Here is a 22498-nt window from a genome sequence, read left to right on the forward strand (position 1 = left end):
AAAGTCCTTTTCTAGTGCACGTATTGCATCTGCGGGAGTACATGGAGAAATTTCTTTAACAGTTATTCTGACAGAGACTCCTTGTTGTCTCTGATGCATTGCATGGCACTGAGTTGCCAACTATGCTCCATCCTAAATCAGTTTGGATGGCATATGGCTCATTGTCTTTACCTAAGAGTACTTGTCTGGGCGCCAGAGCTTGGGGACAAGTATAACCAATCAGGAGACTCACCTCACAACTGAGGAGCGGTGGGATCTCATCTACAATACACAACAAATGGCTCCACAGTTTTGCTGTGTCACATGTTGGTATGTGTTCTCTATTTGCAGGTATGTAGTCCTTTGTGTAAGCAGTTGGGAGCCTTAGCACTGTTGCTGAATTGTAACCTCTCACTAGGGCTGGGCAAAACGAATATTTTCCTAATCGATGAATCTAGCGATTAATTTTTCGATGCATCGATTAATCTAATGATTAATTTTTCAATCCGATTCGATTTCGATTTGATTCGATTATCGATTATTTCCATATCTTTTTGACTTGTATAGCAATTTCATATTTACTAATTTATGTATATCAATGAAAAACACAAATTTCTTCATTTGAAGACCTTTTAATAAAAAAATTTGCAAAATAAAGTTGTAGAGGTCGTACAATCAATACACTAAAGATAGCATTTAACAAGAAATGAAATGTGCAAACATATATAAAATTAAGGAAAAGTTAACAAAACATTTCAAGTAAATAGCAACAATGGTGTCTTTAAACAAACAAAATGTAACATTCACTTTGCTTTCTGCCAAAAAGTGCTCTTCATTCACAAAACAAAATCCACAATAACATTGTAGTACAATCTTCTGTTTTTAACAAAAATAAATGTTGTGCAAAACAAATATGAACAAAGGAAATCATAGCAAAAAATTAATAAAATATAAACAGCAGAAATGGCGTCTTTGAACAAATACAACGTAACATTCACTTTGCTCTGTGCAAAAAAAGTGCTCTTCATTAACAAAATATCCATTTTCATCCATCCTTCTCTCCTATTTCTGTGTGTGTTCAATCACGTTCATCACATTGAAGTAGTTATGCATTGGAGTGGAGAAATGTTAGCATTTCAACATGCTCAGCAGTCAGGCTTGCCCTTTTTTTGGTGACAATGTTTCCAGCAACTGAAAAAAGCCTTTCAGATGGTGTTGATGTGGCAGGTACAGCCAGATATGATTTGGCTAAATTAGCCAGTGTGGGGAATCTTGTTGCATTATTCTTCCACCATGTAAGGGGGTCATTATCCCTTGGAATAGGAGCTTCCCAAAAATACAGCAGTGCTTCTTTCCTCCCCACCTCATTTTCTCCATCCCCACCCTGGTCAGTGTTTTCATTACAATCTTCCTCCTCAGAATCTGTACCCAACAAAGTGTCCAACACAGACCTCTTCTTCGTCGGGGGACTTGCTGAGGCTTCCTGTCCCACATGTTCCTGCTGTAACTGTGATCTCTGCTCCCTTTTGAGATCAAGTGCCTCCCTCTGTACTGTTACTTGCAGTTTCAGAGCATCTTCTGGAGAAAGGAATTTCAGTTTACGAAAACGTGGATCGAGGGCAGCAGCAATGAGTGACACATTTTTTCCATCTCCTTGAAATGCAGATACCTCTGGCTGCCACCTATACAAGATTTCCTCTTCTGCACAGTTCTGGAAAGAGTTCACTACAGCAGAATCAAATGATTTGTTTTTGGTGGATTTCAGGAGACCTTTCAGCAGGGGGGGAAGAACAGAGACTGTGACATAAGACTGTCCACTAAGAACATTAGTGGCTTGCTCATAAGGCTTGAGCACCTCCTTCAATTCATCCAGAAGAATCCACTGATCACTTTTCAGATCTAGGTACTGTTTCCCACGCTGTGTGACTTTTGGATCTGAAAGCGTCGCAACCACTGGCCATCTCTGTTCCAACAGACGTTCAATCATGTATTATGAACTGTTCCATCTGACAGCGACATCCTGGATTAGTTTATGCCCAGCTGTACCCATCTGCTTTTGCTTCTGCTTAAGTTTGGTGCTAGCTGGCTCACTTTTCCTGATGTGCTTTACAAGGCCCCGTGCAGCTGATAGTGCCTTATCAATCTTGGGGTCTTTCAGTGCATGGTTTACAACCAGTTGCAGTGTATGCCCGGCACACCGATAGGACACCACTCCAAACTTCTCTTTCAGGATGTGGAGAGCTGCAACTATGTTACTTGCATTATCATGCACAACAGCAAGGACATTATGCAAGGAAATGTGGAATTTTTCTGCCACCTTCTCCACCCAGGAGGCAAGGTTTTCTGCAGTGTGGCGCTCTTCAACTGGCAATGTTGCTAAATTGAAGGAGAGAAGATCCCAATTGTCATTAATGAAATGACAAGTTACCCCTAAGTAGGACTCTGTGACCAGACTTGTCCAAGCATCAGTGGTAAGGGAGATTTTGGATGTGGCTTTTTTTAGTTCATTCCTTAGTTTCTCAACTGAAGTTTCATACTTTCTCTCCATCATGCTTGTAAAATGACGCCTAGACGGCAGAGTGTATCCTGGATGGAAAGTGGTCAGCATTTCTTTGAATCCCTCACCCTCAGCCACAGCAAGTGGTCTCATGTCTTTTAAAATCATAGATAAGATGCTCTCGGTAAGTACAGCCGCCTCCTGGGGGGTGCATGGTGTACTTCTTCTCTGACAGTAGTCCTCCAGACTTTTCTGTTTGTTCCTGAAATCATAAATCACACACAGCACACAGATGAATTCGAATAATTACAAATTATATGGAAAGCATAATATCAAAATAATTAGATAAGGATCTGGTTGTTATATATATATATATATACACATACATACACACACAGTGGGGCAAAAAAGTATTTAGTCAGCCACCGATTGTGCAAGTTCCCCCACTTAAAATGATGACAGAGGTCAGTAATTTGCACCAGAGGTACACTTCAACTGTGAGAGACAGAATGTGAAAAAAAAATCCATGAATTCACATGGTAGGATTTGTAAAGAATTTATTCGTAAATCAGGGTGGAAAATAAGTATTTGGTCAATAACAAAAATACAACTCAATACTTTGTAACCTTTGTTGGCAATAACAGAGGTCAAACGTTTACTATAGGTCTTTACCAGGTTTGCACACACAGTAGCTGGTATTTTGGCCCATTCCTCCATGCAGATCTTCTCAAGAGCAGTGATGTTTTGGGGCTGTCGCCGAGCAACACGGACTTTCAACTCCCGCCACAGATTTTCTATGGGGTTGAGGTCTGGAGACTGGCTAGGCCACTCCAGGACTTTCAAATGCTTCTTACGGAGCCACTCCTTTGTTGCCCGGGCGGTGTGTTTTGGATCATTGTCATGTTGGAAGACCCAGCCTCGTTTCATCTTCAAAGTTCTCACTGATGGAAGGAGGTTTTGGCTCAAAATCTCACGATACTTGGCCCCATTCATTCTGTCCTTAACACGGATCAGTCGTCCTGTCCCCTTGGCAGAAAAACAGCCCCGTAGCATGATGTTTCCACCCCCATGCTTCACAGTAGGTATGGTGTTCTTGGGATGCAACTCAGTATTCTTCTTCCTCCAAACACGACGAGTTGAGTTTATACCAAAAAGTTCTACTTTGGTTTCATCTGACCACATGACATTCTCCCAATCCTCTGCTGTATCATCCATGTGCTCTCTGGCAAACTTCAGACGGGCCTGGACATGCACTGGCTTCAGCAGCGGAACACGTCTGGCACTGCGGGATTTGATTCCCTGCCGTTGTAGTGTGTTACTGATGGTGACCTTTGTTACTTTGGTCCCAGCTCTCTGCAGGTCATTCACCAGGTCCCCCCCGTGTGGTTCTGGGATCTTTGCTCACCGTTCTCATGATCATTTTGACCCCACGGGATGAGATCTTGCGTGGAGCCCCAGATCGAGGGAGATTATCAGTGGTCTTGTATGTCTTCCATTTTCTGATGATTGCTCCCACAGTTGATTTTTTTCACACCAAGCTGCTTGCCTATTGTAGATTCACTCTTCCCAGTCTGGTGCAGGTCTACAATTCTTTTCCTGGTGTCCTTCGAAAGCTCTTTGGTCTTGGCCATGGCGGAGTTTGGAGTCTGACTGGTTGAGGCTGTGGACAGGTGTCTTTTATACAGATGATGAGGTCAAACAGGTGCCATTCATACAGGTAACGAGTGGGGGACAGAAAAGCTTCTTACAGAAGACGTTACAGGTCTGTGAGAGCCAGGGATTTTCCTTGTTTGAGGTGACCAAATACTTATTTTCCACCCTGATTTACGAATAAATTCTTTACAAATCCTACCATGTGAATTCATGGATTTTTTTTTCACATTCTGTCTCTCACAGTTGAAGTGTACCTCTGGTGCAAATTACTGACCTCTGTCATCATTTTAAGTGGGGGAACTTGCACAATCGGTGGCTGACTAAATACTTTTTTGCCCCACTGTATGTATGTATGTATGTATGTATGTATATATATATATATATATATATATATATATATATATATAAAACCATGTATGTGCCTTACTGTTATCCCATGTGCTTTCATAGCATAACAGTAAGAGATTAATGATAATCACCAATGTTGAACATATGATATGCAGCCAAAAAATAGCGTTTAAACAACCATAGCTGATGGCACCTTTACTGGTGCACTGCTTTCTAGTCATAGATGGCATAACTTTGACCTATAAGATCAAGCTGGAGAAGCATTACGTATAAAAACAGCATTCAAATAGGATGAAAGACATTAAACTTGACAAATCAAGAGTTTGTTGTCATTTTGCTTTTGCAAGCACTTTAACAATGTTGTAACAGTGTCCACAATGGCTACGTTTAGCAGGCGGTGCATTATCCTTGATAACATTTCTCCTGCGGCCAATTCGATGTCTCACATTTTCGTCTTTCGCCGATTCTGATAATCAGCCTGCGCGCGTTCAGACTCAATTTGCCAGCATGGGCCACAAATTTAAAAAAACAACTAAACAGCAGCTGCTATATGTTACTGCTAAGCAGCTTAAATTAGTTTTGTATTTACGGAGGTTGGGTGTTTATCTCTGTCTATGAGTAAGTGTATGTCTAGGGGAGGGGGGGGTCTGGATGAATTAACGGGTAAAAACCAGCATTAGTAAAAAAGTTGAAAACTTACGGTGGTTTGTCCTTTTCAGAAGCTGCTCCTGGATGTCGTCGTTTGAGGTGCTGGTGCATAGCCGTCGTGCTTTTATGATAGGCCATTTCCACCTTACAAAGCCGGCAAAGGACTGAATCATTTCCTTTTCGGTTAAAATATCCCCATACTGTAGAACTGCGTGTTCGGGTGGAGTGGTTTAAGTCGACTGCGACTGCCTCACTCATGTTACCGCTACTCGCTGCTGCCATGTATTTTTTTGAAAGTGACGACGCATCGACGCAAATTGTTTTACGTCGATGTATTTTACGCGTCGACGTAATCGATTACGTCGACGCGTTGTCCCAGCCCTACCTCTCACTAGAAGATCACACACCTTTCCGCTGCTTACTACTGCATTTTTACCCATCATTGTGGTTAGTCTGAGTTTTACAGGGCACACATTTGCTTGCAGTTTCTGTGTTACATCCTGATCTATAAAAACAGTGTCACTCTGCGTGTCTAGTAGCGCATAGACTAGTTTTTCCCTTTGTGGATTAGCAGCCGTTGAGACCCATACTGGGACTATCATGGAGGTGCTGACTGTGTGTTCTGCTCTAGCGACATTTAATGCCATGGCTGTTGCACTTTCAGGTGAGTTCCCTTGTGTTGCGTTGTCTATACTCACTTGAGCTTGCTTTTCTCTTTGCAGACTAATGCTGTAGTTCGTATCGTGAAGACAGGTCGGGTGTCTCTTAGAGCAGGTTTCACAAGTGAGGCGCCGTTTGCAGTCCTTAGCACTATGACCTTGCCTTAAACAACCATAACAATGTTTATTATACTTTACATGTTTCTTTTTCATTTCCAGGGTCATTTGCAGAAAGTTTGGGCACTTTATAAGTGGATGCGACTCTTGGCACAGTGTGCATGAAGAACTGTTGTATATTTTAGTCTTTACATCTCGTTCAGTTGTGTTAATGTTGAATACACTTGCCTTGTTTCTTTTGACTTCTCTTGTGTTTCTTTTGTCATCATTTGTTTCCGTGGAGCGAAGTGCATGTATGGAAGTGACTGGGTTGCATGCTACTTCTGCTTCAAGCGAGAGAAAGGAGGCGAATTCACCACCGCCCATGAGTGTCTTTGTTACATGCCTGTTCCATCTTGTGTTTATCCAGTCCGGCAGTTTATGCAACAGTTTCTGATTTTCTTCAGTCATTGAGTATTTGCAGTCCTTTCACATGAGGCATGGCAAGCATGCATGCATTCACAAAATCAGCAAAGTTCCTTAGCCCGTCAGCATCTCTCGACTGTATTTTAGGCCAACTAGATAACTTTTCTCTAAATGCCCGCTGTAGCAAGAACGGCTGGCCGTACCTTTGGTTTAACTTTGCCCAAGCGTCGTTATACGCTTCTTCATCATTTCTGAAGAAAGTCCCTTCAAGGCACTTGCGAGCTGAGCCAGTTACATACCGTTTTTGTTCAATGAGTGACATGAAAGTGGATTTCCATTCAATAAATTTTATTGGCTCACCACTAGACATCGTTGGTTCTGGCGTGGGGAGTCTATTTATTCTTATGCTGTCTTGTACCACCTGTGCAAGCTGGGTGACACTAGGAGGGGCTGTTGGCGCCGGTATGGAGTATGATGGTACAGTGTGTTTGGGTGTATGCTCTAGGTTCACCTTTTCCATCTTAACTGAATATGCATCATCAAGTTGTGATAACTCTCTGTTGTAGGCGTCCAACCTGGCGCGAGCGGCTTCCACCTCCCTTTCGGCTTTCAGGCGTTCCAACTCTGATGTTTGAACTGCCATTTGTTTCTTATGCTCCTCTTCTAGAGCCTTTATCTTTTCCTTCTGTCTTTGTTCCTCTTGTACAATCTTGTACTCTGCCTCCTTTGCTGCTAGTTCTGCTGCTGCATCTGCTCGTTTAGAAGCAAGATGTGAGGCTGAAGACAGTTGGCTACGTTTTGATGCTGCAGTTGAACCATAGATGGATTGGGTATAATCATGTTCTAATAGTCTGCGTAGACGTTTTCTTTCATATTCTCCATCAAAATCTCAATCTACACCGCTTATTCTTTCCAGGATGACTTTCACGATGTCGTGAGTAACTGCTTCACATGCATCGGTTTTTCTTCGTATGTCTGATGAAGGTGCAATGTGACTTCTCATTTCAGTGTACAACTTTAGCAGTTCACCTTTTCTTTACTCTACATCATCTGCAAGATCTGCCATTTCTTTCTCTGAAATGTCCAACTTTAATCTTTCTCTTGTTTCTCGCACCTGTATTTTCCATTGTTCATAAAGAGTTAATAGTCTTTTTTCTTTTTTACTTATCTCTTCCTTCTGATAAGTTAGCATTTTTTCAGTTGGCACCTTGGCTCTTTCTGAACACCTTGGAATCGCGGAGTCACTTTGAGCTTTATCTTGTGGCTCATTTAATATTTGTTCTTTGTTTGCAAACTGATCATTGTCTTCTTCTGAATCCTCCATTTTAACTTTATTTTTCTTATGCCTTTCGCCGTTTTATTCTCTGACCTGCTTCTGCCATCTGCTGGACGTTGTGGGAATTGCCGTTAAACCTTGAGCCCTCGTGGTGTAGCAAAATGGCGGCGGTCAAGCTCTTACTGTAGCATCCAGTCGAACTGAGAAGGCCAGAACTGATGGTTGTTGAATGACCTTTATTATTCCTTGCCGTGTATCAGACAACGAACCAACGTAAGAGCTAGACAAACAAATAAAACAATTACCATGTTATTTATATAACACCATTTTAACCGCTCATTACGCTGGTCTAACCGTTTTCTATTAAACTATATAATACATATTATTCATTTCAGATTGCTCAACTTAAATCATGTACATTACAAACCTTGTTCCCCTGTCGACTGTAGCTAGAACCATTCGTTTTAGTACAATTTAACAATATTTTTCTCTCCCTTTTCTCCGTTAGCATTAGCTTTCCGTTTTCTTCCGTCTTTTTGTACATCAAGTTGGTTACCGTTACATCGTTCACTTCCGGTCACACAGGAAGTTACCAAAATAAAAGCACAAACGTTATATTACGTGAATATGAGCTAGTTTTACATATCCGCCGTTACACTGGAAACGCCCAGTGTTCAAGTATAAGAAGACCTAAAACACTTATCAAAACCAGTGCTCCCAGTGAGATTCACACCGACTGTGCTGGAATGAAATATAAATATTAGACAGCAGGAAGAAGGACAAACAGAAGTGCGTACATAGACACAATAACAAGTTGCAAAGTGCTCGCACAACAAGAATAGTATGCAGTGTGAGTCCACTGTAACGAGCTGTGACTCCAGTGTGAGGAACCTAAAGTTACACCAAGAACGTGTTTTCACTCGTCACGTGATCCAGCCGTGTGCACAGCTGCTTCCAGCTGTGCACACAAGCTGGAAGCCACAAGCTCATTGCCATGATCATTAATGTGCAAGCTGTCATGACCACGAACGACCACGAGCACCATTCACAGAGTCGGGGAGCGTCTGTGGGACGTGTTCTTAGGCTCGGCTCACAGCTGGTCCTTATGTAAACATCCTGCGTGACTTCTGGTCGCTCTTAAAGTTAATAATCCATCAATGATCCATTAAAAATCAAAGCTGCGGACTCTGGTCAGTGCGTGCTGAAGCTCCTCCCCCTGTGACACGTACCTTTATTGCTGATTACTGGCTGGTGAGAAGCTGTCATCAGGCTCTAGAGGCTGCTCGTCTGTTCGTCTCACCTCTAGAGTTTGCTCTTGTTGTTTTTACCCTTAGTGGGTTTTATCCAAGTGCACCGCTGTGGAAAGCTGCCACACCGTCGCCCCGCAGTTCACCGTCCGAGTTTCTTTCAGCCTTCGTCATGTTTGCTGTGTTATGAGATCTGTTTGAATTCAGGATGAATAGTTGATGATTTTTAATGATACCATGGTAACCTCTTTCCATCTCGCCTCACGCAGACACGTGTCTCCTGAGCAGGACGTCGGCGACAAAAAAAGTTCCATTCAAGTTTATCAGATGGCATCAACTCACAACAAGACTGTCGTCAAAGTCATTTTTCTGCTACTCTACAATATTCAGGAGAAAACCTCATCACCCTGTCAACAGCACTGGGCGACAGTGGGACGGAAAAACTCCCTTTTAACAGGAAGAAACCTCCAGCAGGCTCAGGGAGGGGCGGGGCCATCTGCTGCGACCAACTATGGGGTTAAGACAGGATAAAGACACGCTGTGGAAGAGAGACAGATTAATAACAGGTATGATTCAATGATGATGTCATCATCTTTCGTCTTATCAAAGTGTTATTGAATTCCTGTGTCAGTGAGGACGATCGTCTTTGCTTTAACGTCATTATGGCCACAGTACAGTCACTGCTGGGACCAGCAGCAGACTGAGGTCACATGTGTTTCCTGCTCGGTGCTCCTGGAGACCAACACCAGGACCGGGTGGATTCTCTTTGTCTGTGACCCAGAAGGAGGATCGCCGTGTTTCACACAGGCTGCTGACACACAAACACCCTGCGGTTTAAATATCTGCTGTTTTCAACATCTGTAAACTGTCCCCAGAGTTTTTACAGGCGGATATTAAAGTGGACACACAGCAGACGTGGTTAATTATCCTGCTTTAGAAAAGGAGATTAATGAGGAGCACTATAGACTAAACAAGTCTTTTTTTCATGTGTAATTTGCGTGTGGCAGCACGGCGCAGCTCTCCCACCTTTCCATGTGCACACGCTGCAATCAGCATCGTCACAACAGTGTGGACACAGTGAGGTGTTTCTCATACTCCTCCAGTAAGCTGTAGACGTGTGATAATATCTCCTTCGGCCATCGTGGAGTGCAGGAAGGAGCAGCGGAGAATAAAAGACCAGCAGCAGGAAATCATTCAACCGCGGGGTTCTTGTAGGTCTTCACCTCACAGTATAAAGCGCGTCGAGGTGGCGTTTGCTGTTGGTGCTGTTGAACAACACCAACAAAGATCTGTGACATATAGAACAATTTGGATCACAGCAAGAGTAAGAGGAACATCTGAGCTGCCATCGCAGCAGGAAATGTCTCGAACAACTTTAAAAGAACATCTCCCCTCGGTGCACGCACACACTCACACACACGCACACACACACTCACACTCACACACTCACACACGCACACACGCACACACAGTATGTATCAGTATTGTGGTTACTGGCTCCTCGGTGAATGCTGGGATGTGTGGGCTGCTTGTGTGATTCAGGGTCATTGCTGAGCTCTGCTGAGGCATGTTTGGACAGTTGTAGTGAAGCAGTCACGGAGCCGACTGCAGCCAGCGGCGCTCTCTCACAAAGCATCCATCATGACAGTTCAGCATGATAACAGGACAGAGCAACATGTTTCCTGGCTTTGAAAGTATTTAATGCTGCATATTTTCACATTAATAATCTGTGCATGTAGTTACTGTTTTGTGTGTTTCAGCAGTACAAACTTACACCAGATTAAATCATGTGAGGAGCTAAAGAGCAGAAGATGAACATTCAAACAGCAGCGCTGGAACAAACAGCTGCTTCCTTCAATTCAGAAAATTATTTTTCATTTTTGGTCTTCAGGTTTCAGCAGGACGCTCTGATGTGACGCGAACATGTTCGGAGCCTTCCTCCAGCGTCCCTGCTCCTCCTCCCCCGCATCCCATCCACAGCCAAACCAAATACCTTTGTCCATATCTGCAGTGATCCATCACTGTGGCCATCACACACACACACACGCACACACCCACATTTCTTTTACAGACATGTTTATGTCTCTGAGAGTCACAGCTCCATGAGGTCAGTGTGTGCGCAGCGCGATTAACTCGTTGCTCTGCGTGGGTTTTAAAGGCTGATGTGACCAACAACATGGCTGCTGTGAGGTCACTGTAACAGAGCGTCCACGTGTCAAAGTCTGGAGACAAAGCAGATCGTGTGGAGCGTGATGAGGACCCAGAGTGCAAACAGGGAGAACGTACAGTGTGAGGAAAACATGAAACTGAGCCCAAGCAGAGCGTAAGCTAAGCTGGAGGACACAGACACACCGACTGAGACTGAAGACATCACCTCTAAATACTCGGGAGCTGATGAGCAGAGAGCAGACACGAATCACCGAGCATCTCTAACATACAAACAACAGGAACAATCATAGATCTGTCACCCAGTGTTTTCAGTTTATTTGTTTAATGATTGTGTTTTTATTTTAGTTGGTGTTTAGTTGAGTCTAGTTGTGTCTTCTATGTGTCTGTCTTGTCCTCTGTGTTGCTGTCAGTCATGCCCGTGTCCTCGTCCCTCTTATCTGAGTCTCTCCGTCTGTCACGTCTGCTATTCCTCGTTCCACATTTGTCGAGCTCGTCATGTCTTTGTCTCTTGTTGTTGCTGTTTGATTTTGAAGAGTCTGATGTTCAGTGTGTTTACTTCCTGTGTGGCGTTCAGGCTCATTCAGCTGTGTTTCCACTTCCCTGTGTGTTTGTCTCTCGTTTGTCCCGTGAGAGCTCGTTCTCACTCCCGAGGCGTAACATGGCGACGTTTTGTCACGTCCCAGGTCATTCCTGATGGACACAAAAGGAGACCTTCGGCGTTCTTATGGTACGCGGCGGGTTATGGCTGAAATCCAGTGCAATGATGCTCCCGCGGTAATAGACGTTCCAGCCCTAAACCTAACCTTTTTCCTGACCTTAACCAGGACTTTAATGATGTTAAATAGCGTGTTTCTAAGTGATTTGAAGAAAAAGAGCAAACATGTGTAGATTGAGTCCATACGGTTCTCATATTTCCTCATTTTTCCGAGGTCGTCATTTAGGAACGTGGTGGGTAGCCAAAAACGTAATATGTTGACGATTTGTCACCTAGCGTAAAATGTTACGCTTTGGGAGTGAGAACGTGTTGCCCGTGAGTCTCGGCTCTTCGTGTCTCAGGTTGTCTTCATGTTGCTGTTCAGGCTGTGTTCATGTCACAGCTTTAGTTTCTCCCGTTCACCTTGATTTAGTTTGTTGCTATCAGCCTAACAAACGGCTCACTTTTTGTTACTCCTCAGTTTTCTCTGTCCTGTATCTGCTTTTGGGTCCACAAACACCCGAAACCTGTAACACACAGACTACATCTGAGAGGATCTGAGAATGTAAACATAAAACCATCCAGGAAGATCCGAATGAGAAATAAGAAAACACCAGTCAAAATACTACAATGCCAAATATAAAACTCTCTTTCGGGGCTCCAGGAAGTCCGAGCTCAGGTTTCTGATACGATTTTATTTTTTAAATGTCATTGATCAGCCTTAATGCACATCCAGATGTGTTCAAGCTGAAACATTCTGCCTTGCGGCCTCAGGGCGCTGCGAGGGAGGCAGATGGAGGCAGATGGAGGCAGATGGGGTCTGTGGCTCATGTTTCACTTGAAGCTGATTCATTGATGAGAATTCCCGTCTTGGATTTTTCTTGCAGGGAAGAAAAACCTCCCCCAGTGAACAAGTGCGCTCCACTTCTTCAGAAAGTCTTTTTGTTTCTCGAGCAGATGTTGGGAGTCGTCTCATTCTCGTCACTGACTGTTATCAGCACCACAAACTAGTTTCCTGTCATGGGGGCTCCAAGGAAAAGGCGGGGCCTGTACAGCATGCAGGGTCTGTTCCTCTGAAGAAGGCGGGACTTTCCTGGAGAAGCACATCATGAGCTGATCAACCATCAAAGCTGTAAGCTGGTTCATCTGAACATAGGTACACATGTTGTATCATCCTCTGAAGAGCCCACCGGTGTGTGTCCTCTGAAACAACACAGAGAAGCAACCAAGTATGTAGAAGCTCAAGGAAGAAAACAGGAAGCAGGTGTCCTGCAGAACAACATGTAAACAGACCAATCAGGTGTCTTTAGTTATAAATTGCACTCACATGAGCAATCACTTCTCCCCCACTGCAGGCTGGTGGGAGGAGTGGAGACGGCAGGAAGGCGTTTCCTACAGAACAAGTTACAGCTCCCTATATGGCTTCACACTCGTGTGCTGTGCGTGGAGGGCACGGACGCAGAGCGCCACATCTGTAAGTGACTCTCCTGTGCATGGGCAGGATGGCTGCAGCGATTTATAAAGAGCAGATAGTGAAGGGCTTTGATTCAGAGGCTGATGCTCATGCAGCTTCTCTGTGTTTTCATTGGTTTAGAAACTCGTCAGTTTTAACCTGTGAATTCATTTATGTCAGTTTTAACATGAATGTTGTGTCAGACAGCAGAAAGGTGACGCTTAGCTATGAATGTTTCCTTTAAAGGAGGACAAGTGTGGGGAAATGATTCATTCCTATTACTGATTATTATTCATGCAAAGACTAACAGGAGCTGATGATTTAAAGTACTTTGTTTGCATTTCGTCTGTGAGGTAAATGAGTCTATGGAGGCTTTTTAATGCACAGGAAGTTTTTTTCCTGCAGCAGTTTTTGTGATGATTGTTTGATTTTTAGTCAGAGACAGTCGTTCAGATGTTTTACTTTGTGGTTCATCACTGAGACGCGATGAGGTGCAGGTTTTGTGGTTTTATTACCTGCTGTTTGTAGACTCTTTGTTAGCCTCAGCCTGTGGTGCTGCAGTGTGACTGTGGCTTCATCTGAATACTGCTGAAATGTCTCAAATGCTCTAACATCCAAAATCTAAAGAGCTTTTTTATTTCAAGCAGAAACTGTTTGGAAACGACATCAGTTTAGTTTTTATCAAACTCAGAGTCAACTTTTCACATTTCAGGTTATAAAATCATCGCTCAGTCCATCAGCTGTTAGCTTTTACTGCATGGGAACCCATATGGAAAAGAAATAGTAAAAACTTATATGATTTACTCATGAAAGTGAAACTTTCTCATTACTTTCATATATTTTTTTAGTAAGTATTCAAAACATACAAGTTTAATTGTGTGTGCTTTTCATACAAGTTTCATACAAGACGGATACAAACTTTATATGATTTATATAGATCTTTTCCATATGGGGAAAGTTTGCTGGAGGCTCGGGTGGAGTCAGAGCCAGAATGCATGGACGATCAATTCTTTCTGATTAGGGCTGGTGTCCTCACCGATTTCTATCATCGAGTCGATTCAGTGTGAAAAACTCGTTCGAAGCTTCAAAATCTTCTGCAGTCGATCAAAAACTGAAGCAAACCGTGAATCAACACGTGAAGCTGATGCTGCTGAAGGGAAGCAGAGTCACAGAGGTTTGATCACAGCTGAGCGATCATTGTGTTTCAGCCCCGACGGCGCATCTGTGGACGATCCACGCTCTGTGGACGATCCACGCTGTGTGGACGATCCACGCTCTGTGGACGACCCGCGCTCTGTGTTTCTGCTCTCATCTCCTGGTTGAGCTGATTCTGGAGTTTCTGATAAATCACATTCATATTTAAATCCAGGATTTAATGACTCGAGATCACTTTATTCAGACTAAAATCGATTTTGTTTCTAAACACAACCTTATTTCTGATCGATTCCTGTTTCAAACATCCTGAACTTATCACTGGGATGAAGACGCTAAAAATAGATTTCTGAGAAAACAACATTTGCACAAGTTTTATGAGATTTTTATTATTTAAAAGGACACAAAACACATCAGTTAAAATATTTAAACATGTTGTGACCGTCTGTTACAGACAAACACAAAATATAAAATGAAAACATTTCTTATCGTTCTGTATTATTTCAGTGACCTTCATTTGGCTCCCCTGACGTGAGCTCATGTGAATATTGCCAAGACCACCAAGATCGCACTGAAGTTTGTTTGGTTTTTAATTTCCTCCTCTCAACCAGGAGTCATGAAATCCATCCCAGCATTAATCTGAGGATTATTCTGGGGAAGGAGACAAACACAAGTCACTGCCTTTGAGTAACATCGAGCTCAATGTGCTGAAGAACACCAGAAACAGACAAAGTTCAGATAATCCAATAATAATGAAACAAATGTGTTGGAGAGGAAGTCAAAGGCTGAGGATTGCCGTGCGAGTCTCGACGCGTGCCGAGGCTCTGCCTCGCGGGGATGCAGACATTCATGGATGCTGTGGGATCTCAAAGCTTTGCTAACTGCTGTGAATGTAAAAGCTTCGAGTTGAAACTGTGCTGTGTGGTTGATAATGTGTTCGTATCTGTAGACTAATATTTAAAACAGGACAAATGGCGCTGATGAAAGCTGACATCTGTAAAACAAAGATTAGTTTCTCTGCAGGTTCGTGTTTTTGTCACTGTTGAACTTCCATCCTCTCCATCTGCAGCTGGTTTCCATTTCAGTCTTTGGACGGTGCTTAAAAAGCTCTACAGTTTCATCATATAGGAGCTAAAGTGTGTCTGCAGTGACGTCAGTGAGGTCCCCTCAGCTCCAGGAGAACATTCCAGAATCAGCTCTTTCTCAGCCTCTTCTGAAAGAGCAGCAGACGCTGTTTCCTGTCAGTGAGCCTGCAGATTTTATTTATGCAAGTATGCAAATTTGCATTAATATGGGCGTGGCCTCTGAGTGACGTTTTATTTGGATGTGACTGTAAGTGTCGCTAATTATTCCTGTGATGCTTCAGCAGAGCAGCTGACGTGCAGCGTCCACCTGTGGAGCTGTGAGAGTTTAAGAAAGCTTTTATTCTGAAAACTGAGGGTGAGGGTTCCCACTTTTTTCCACTCGCCAGTTAGTTTATGACACTGATCTGACAACCACGCCCACAACAATGGACACGCCCACTGTCGACTGCAGCCATTATGACCTGCTCATTTTATGGCTTAGATCCCCTCGTGTGTGTGTGTGTGTGTGTGTGTGTGTGTCTGCGTGTGTGTGTGTGTGTCTGTGTGTGTGTCTGCGTGTGTGTGTGTGTCTGCGTGTGTGTGTGTGTGTGTTTGTGTGTGTGCGTCTGTGTCTGTGTGTGTGTGTGTGCGTGTGTTTGTGTCTGTGTGTGTGTGTGTGTGTGTGTTTGTGTGTGTGCGTCTGTGTCTGTGTGTGTGTGTGTGCGTGTGTTTGTGTCTGTGTGTGTGTGTGTGCGTGTCTGTGCGTTTGTGTGTGTGTGTTTGTGTCTGTGTGTGTCTGTGTGTGTGTGTGTGTGTGTGTTTGTGTCTGTGTGTGTGTGTGTGCGTGTGTGTGCGTGTGTTTGTGTCTGTGTGTGTCTGTGTGTGTGTGTGTGTGTGTGTGTTTGTGTCTGTGTGTGTGTGTGTGCGTGTGTTTGTGTCTGTGTGTGTGTGTGTGCGTGTCTGTGCGTTTGTGTGTGTGTGTTTGTGTCTGTGTGTGTGTGTGTGTGTGTAGACTGTTGGGCCTTTTTTGGTCAGAGTTTACATTTCTAAATGTAAAGTCATTAGCAGGGAGAGTTTGTGAAGGCAGGGACCAATCAGATCATGAGATTAGAATCAGACCCCTCCTCCTGTGTGTGTGTGTGTGTGTGTGTGTGTGTGTGTGTGTGTGTGTGTGTGTGTGTGTGTGTGTGTGTGTGTGTGTGTGTGTCTGCTCTCGTCTCGGTGGGCTGTGATAAGCAGCACAAATTCAGAAATTCCTCCACAAACAGTGACGTCGCCTCTGCAGAACGCTCCAATCTGAGCTGAACAGCTTGGGGTTAAGGACAGCTTGCCTCCCGTCAGACGACCTGTGTGGTCACTAACAGTAGAAAGTGGAGGCAGAGTTCTGACGGTGACGGTGTCTGTCTGCTGAATCCAAACTGGAAGCTGGTTCCACAGAAGAGGGGCCTGAAAACTGAAGGCTCTGCCTCCCATTCTACTTTTAAATACTCTAGGAACAACAAGTAGGCCTGCAGAGCGAGAGCGAAGTGCTCTAATAGGGTGATATGGTACTACAAGGTCAATAAGATAAGATGGAGGAGCAGGACTTTGAATTTAAAATAATGATATAATTTAACATGATATGGTGATATTTACATTGATGCATGTGTTTGATAGTAAAACGAGACCTGGACGGGGAGCGGGTGGTTTAGCTGTTTTAGCTCCTCAGTTTGTCAGCTGGTCATGATTCATCCATCCATCCATTCGCTTCCGCTTATCCTTTTCAGGGTCGCGGGGGGCGCTGGAGCCTATCCCAGCTGTCATAGAGCGAGAGGCGGGGTACACCCTGGACAGGTCGCCAGTCTGTCGCAGGGCCAACACACAGGGACAGACAACCATTCGCACTCACATTCACTCGCACATTCACATCTAGTGGCAATTTGGATTATCCAATTAACCTATCCCCACAAGCTGCATGTCTTTGGACGGTGGGAGGAAGCCGGAGTACCCGGAGGGAACCCACGCAAACACGGGGAGAACATGCAAACTCCACACAGAAAGACCCCGGCCTGATGTTGGAATTGAACTCAGGACCTTCTTGCTGTGCGGCAACAGTGCTAACCACCGTGCCACCGTGCTGCCTATGGTCATGATTCACTGCATCATAATCCATGAGACACGATGTGAGGCACATTCACTGTCTCACTAAAGAAACACAATCATACTTGTGCGTGTAATCATCCCACTTGGAGGGATTATGAAGTGGGAGTTTTCACCATAGTTGAGTCTGTCCAACTTTCATTGTTTTATTCTGGGAAACATGAACCCAGCAGCTGCCGTCGCCGCCAGGGTCTCATGATGTTTTAGTTTTGGCACATGAACAGAAACAGTGAGCGAGTTTCTTCCTGGATGACATGGACCTTTGGAGTCTTTTTAACATCTGCTGATGTTCTGAGTAGAGATGGACCGATCCAATATTACGTATCGGTATCTGTCCGATACTGACCCAAATTACTGGATCGGATATCGGAGAGAAATAAAAAATGTAATCGATCCATTAAATATCAAAAAAGCACCTCACAAAACTTGCGACACGGCGTAACTCGGCTCATAACCGTAGCAGTCGGAGCAGTGTGGTCACGTGATAGAGCGGCTGTGTGTATTTGTAGCATCGCTAACAAACCAGCATTTCATCTCCGAGGAAGTTTTCCCAGAGAGAAGTAAAGCAAGTGTGTAAGTTCATCTCTGAATGTTTGTAAAGCTTAACAACAGATATATGGAGCGTCTCTCTCTCTCTCTCTCTCTCTCTCTCTCTCTCTCTCTCTCTCTCTCTCTCTCTCTCTCTCTCTCTCTCTCTCTCTCTCTCTCTCTCTCTCTCTCTCTCTCTCTCTCTCTCTCTCTCTCTCTCTCCTGCTGCTGCTTCAATCATAAACTGATCAATGATCAGCTGATCGTCTCTCTTCTTTGTTTTTGGCCCACTTTGCGCCAGAAAGAGGAAACCAGCGGCTGAACAACAGCAGCATGTTTAAGCTTGATCAGCTGTTGTTAGAATTTATTTAATATTATTTCTACACCAGGATCTTTTTCTACAGCTGACGTAACTGTGCAGGGGCGGAGCTAGCAAAGTGTAGCCAGGGGGGCCGATAGGGCATGAACAGGGAAAAGGGGGCACAAAGACATACTTTTCTTTCTTATTCTCATTTAAAATGTCGAGCTTTTAATAAATAATTATCTGAATCTTACACCCAAAGTTTTAATCTGATGTAAAATGTATAGAAGTCCATTACTGTATATAGTAACTGTTAAGTCTAATATACCCTAGTAAGCTGTAGTACTTTTTCCTTTGGGAACCATCTGTGCAGTCTGCAGTTCTGTTGAAGAAAGATGTTGAATCTATTTAATTATTCTTGAAAAATAATTTATTTCTGTGCATTTTTTTCCACTGCATCAAATTAAAGTTGATCACGTCGATTAATCATCATGAGGTTGGGGGTTGGGGGGGAGTTCCCTATTTTCTTTGCTGGGAGTTTGCAACCCTATTAGTTAGGTTGCTTAATATTTCTGCTAAGTTCTCTTTAAAACACCAGAATAGGGAGGATGGAGCAGGTTTAAGTTTATTAGATTGATCAGTGTTGCTGAACTATGAAATATTTTGGGTGCAGTGTGTTTTTTACATACAGGTATAACAGAATAACTTTAGTGTTGTTGTTTATTTAAACTTGAGTATAAACTTATACAAAATGCAGCAAGATATTAAAAAAAGTTTTATTGATTAAAAACACTATATCAGATTCATATCGGTATCGGCAGATATCCACATTTATGATATCGGTATCGGATATAAAAAAGTGGTATCGTGCATCTCTAGTTCTGAGCTGAAACTTGTGCATCAGGCCTGTGTTATATTCACAGAGCATCAGCTGATGCACGGACATACAGACATGTTGTGTTCTTTAATTTTCTGCTGCTTTAAATAATTAGAATCTAAAAAAAGCTCCAGGTACAAACTCAGCGACCGTTCAAGAGGCACTGATGACAGTTTGTCCAATCTGTGATTGGATGAAACAAGCAGACTGAGTTTGCGCCTCACTGTAAGAAAGGAGCACACATCGAGATGCCAAATTAGGAAAGACCTCGTCGTCCCGGCAGTCGCCTGAGAGCAGAGGAGCCGAGCAGGTGTGATGGAGGCTTTCATGCACATGTTGAGTGTTTAGGAGAAGCAGACTCGCCTCCGCTCACATCTGATTTATTCTTTCCTGTTTATCTGCTCTCGGGCAGGGCGCTGCCTCGCAGCAGGAAGTGCCTTTGGTTTTGTGTATTTTCTGTGTACACATGTGAGACTGATGGATCAGCAGCAGCTTTGGAAGCAAAAACTGAAAAGTGGTTGTGCAGTGCCCCGTCTGATGGATTCATCCTCACATAAATGGAAATCTCATCAGTGCGTCATAATCTGTACTTTGATTCTAGGACTCAGCAGCTTTGCATGATTAGCTGTCCAAAATGAGCCTTCTTTATCTCACACTGGGCTACAGCTGTTCTCACCTTTCTTCTGATTGGCTGCCCCTGAAAAACAGAGGGCTTGAGGTGGGTGTGGCTTCTGTGCCATGAAACAGATGAAATGAAAGCAGAATGAAAGCTGAGCTTCGGGCTCACTGGGATTACTGCTCATGCTCTGAGCTCAGTGTTGGAAACAGTCATGTTTAATATGAACGTCCACCACTGGCTACAGAGACAAAGTGGACCTAGTGTGCTTTTCATGATTTCTTGTCATATACCAGCATCGAATGTCAGAGCTCCACGTCTACTCAAATGCCTCTTTCCTTGAGAGTAATATTCTCTATAATCACGTATTTCTGTGACCACGTCATCAGGATGTAGTCTGTTCTCCCGAGATGATCTTCAGTGAATGCTTCTGCATGAATCAGTTTGTTCATCCTGGCTCCGCCCCTTCACCACAGCTAACATCTGCATCACATCAACGCAGCCTTCAGATTCGGTGACTGATAAATGACACTTCAGGTTGTACGCGCTACTTCCAACCCCCTGTTCTGTTTTCATAACAGCTGATCACATCACACTCTTTAAACCACCAAAGATCCAACATGTCCTCCTGTGTGGCCCCTGTGTGGCCCCTGTGTGGCCCCTGTGTGACCCCTGTGTGGCCCCTGTACTGGCGTGTCCAAAGATCAGCACATTCCCGTTTGAGAGGAGGCGGGGCTGATGACAAACTGGAAGCAATGTGGGACCATTGTTGTTCTTCAGTTTTTTTCTTTGTTCATATTTTTATTTCCATTGGTTACGTTTGGAGACCAGGGCTGTGGTTTTGGTTAACACGAACGCGTTTCAGTATTCACCACAAAAACTGTAATGACGCAGTCTGGCATCATAAACTGTCCTTAGCACAACAGGAAACAGGAAAGTCCTTTTGAGAGTTTGCACACTTCATGTAAAACATGAATCAATTCTTTCCTTTAGAACATGAAAGAACTTCACTCTGAGCCTCCTACAGTATCTACTGTATCTACCTCTACAGTTTTCTGTGCTGTTACTAGAACAACAGACATGTGACACTGTCTGTACTTTAAAGTGACCGAGGAAAGGGTGCTGGCACTTCAAAGAAACCTCAGAGTCGAGCACATCAAGACGAGGAAACCAAAACGCTGTTTTGTTTCTGATTTGTTTGCCTTACAATCTGAACATTTGTAGCTTCCCACACATGTAAATTAGCAATGGTTTCCTTTGACAGAACATGCACTTCAAACAGGGCAGCACCAGTGACAGCAGATGCAACATCAGTCTGATACAGCATAAAAGGTGGTTTGCAGCTGTGCAGCAACTGTACGCAGGGGAAATCAGCTTTGATGTAACATCCAGCAAAAATCTTTCAAACTGAATCCAACGAAATCCATCAGCTAATGACATCTGGAAACGAGATCAGCTGATCTCACAGCTTTGTCTGAAGTTACACGTTAGATGGCCCTTTGACCAAAGCAGAAACCAAATCTGAAGTCAAGCTGTTACCTGCATGAGGGAAATGTGTTGTAGACACAGCTCTGCGTGCAGCTGCAGCGCCTCATTGAACAGATGTCTAAACAAAACAAGGTTAATTAGATAAACCCAGAGTTCCTCCTGCGAGTGAGCGTTTGGCGTATCGAGGCAGCGGGTGAAGCTGCTGGTTGCTGATGCTGACTCTTTGTTTGTTTTTGTGATCCAGGATCATCAGAGTCTCCTGACCACCCGTCATCCAGCTGAAGTGAGCCAAGCGCCGACTTTCTGCCAGGTAGTGATTCATGTTTAAAATCCTGCTTAAACGTTTAAAAAAGAAGAAGAAAAGTAACTTACCGAACTGTAAAAATTTAAAAATTATATTTTCTAATTTCTGGCTGTGGCTCAGGTGGCGGAGCAGGTCAGCCACTCATCAGAAGGTCGGTGGTTTGATCCCAGGCTGCCTCCTGATACAAATACAGGCCATAGTCTCGTCACTTCTATCGTTTTGTGTTCATAAACATGTGACAACTGTTTGGTTTCTCCTTGCACCTCGCAGCTGATTCGCTGTACACATACACTGAGCACCTGAAATAAGCTGTGAAACCTTCAGTGTTTAATTAACATTTCATCACAGATGCTCGAATCTTTGTTCTTCTTCTTTGGTGCTTTAATCTCGCCTCAGAGGGATTCACCTCCTCCACTGCTGCGGTGACGTTTGTTGGTTTGGGAGTTTTATCGGTGGCTGAAGCTGATGTTGGGTCGTCTCTGATCCTCTGTGGTTTTCATCTGTTGTTGCTTAGTTTAAGTTGTGACAGGAAGTAATTACATAATTAGCTTTAGCTCCGGCTTTCTCCAGGATGTTACTGCAACAAATCCATAATGAGGAGTTTCCTGCAGATGACTATCGGTTTTAGTTCTGAGCCCTTCGAGTTTGCTGTTTGATTTTCTCTCACACTGGGAACATTGTCCTTAAATTCTCCCTCTGATGTTTGCTTAGCATTGCAAGCATTTTTATTTTCATGGGAGCTTTGACCAAGAATGCAAACAAACAAGTCAAAAGGGGTTTGCTCACATTAAAAAGTGCTGAAAGAGCTGCTCCAGTGTTCAAAAGGAAAACATCAATCTGAAAAGTCAGTTTCCAGCAACATGAAAGACAGAAGGCTCGCAATG

The 22498-nt window shown here is 43.7% G+C and overlaps 1 protein-coding gene and 1 pseudogene across 2 annotated transcripts in view; one reads left to right on the forward strand and one right to left on the reverse strand.

Moving 5' to 3' along the window:
- Positions 1–257: 257 nt before the first annotated feature.
- Positions 258–8931, reverse strand: LOC148100759 (E3 SUMO-protein ligase ZBED1-like; annotated as a pseudogene). The gene is made up of 5 exons (XR_015719797.1): positions 8812–8931; positions 6130–7862; positions 5824–5947; positions 5178–5269; positions 258–2738 (listed from the first exon to the last, which is right to left on the reverse strand). The product of XR_015719797.1 is annotated as an E3 SUMO-protein ligase ZBED1-like (transcript).
- A 4120-nt stretch (positions 8932–13051) lies between these two features.
- The window catches only part of col6a4a (collagen, type VI, alpha 4a), a 59375-nt gene continuing 49928 nt past the window's right edge, over positions 13052–22498 (forward strand). The window contains 2 exon segments of the mRNA XM_087848595.1: positions 13052–13166; positions 21555–21620. The gene's annotated coding sequence lies outside the window, so the exon portion shown is untranslated.

The sequence above is a fragment of the Neolamprologus brichardi genome, chromosome 11 (genome assembly GCF_056152115.1).
Source record: "Neolamprologus brichardi isolate AB-2024 chromosome 11, ASM5615211v1, whole genome shotgun sequence".
In the NCBI taxonomy this organism is placed as follows: Eukaryota; Metazoa; Chordata; class Actinopteri; order Cichliformes; family Cichlidae; genus Neolamprologus; species Neolamprologus brichardi.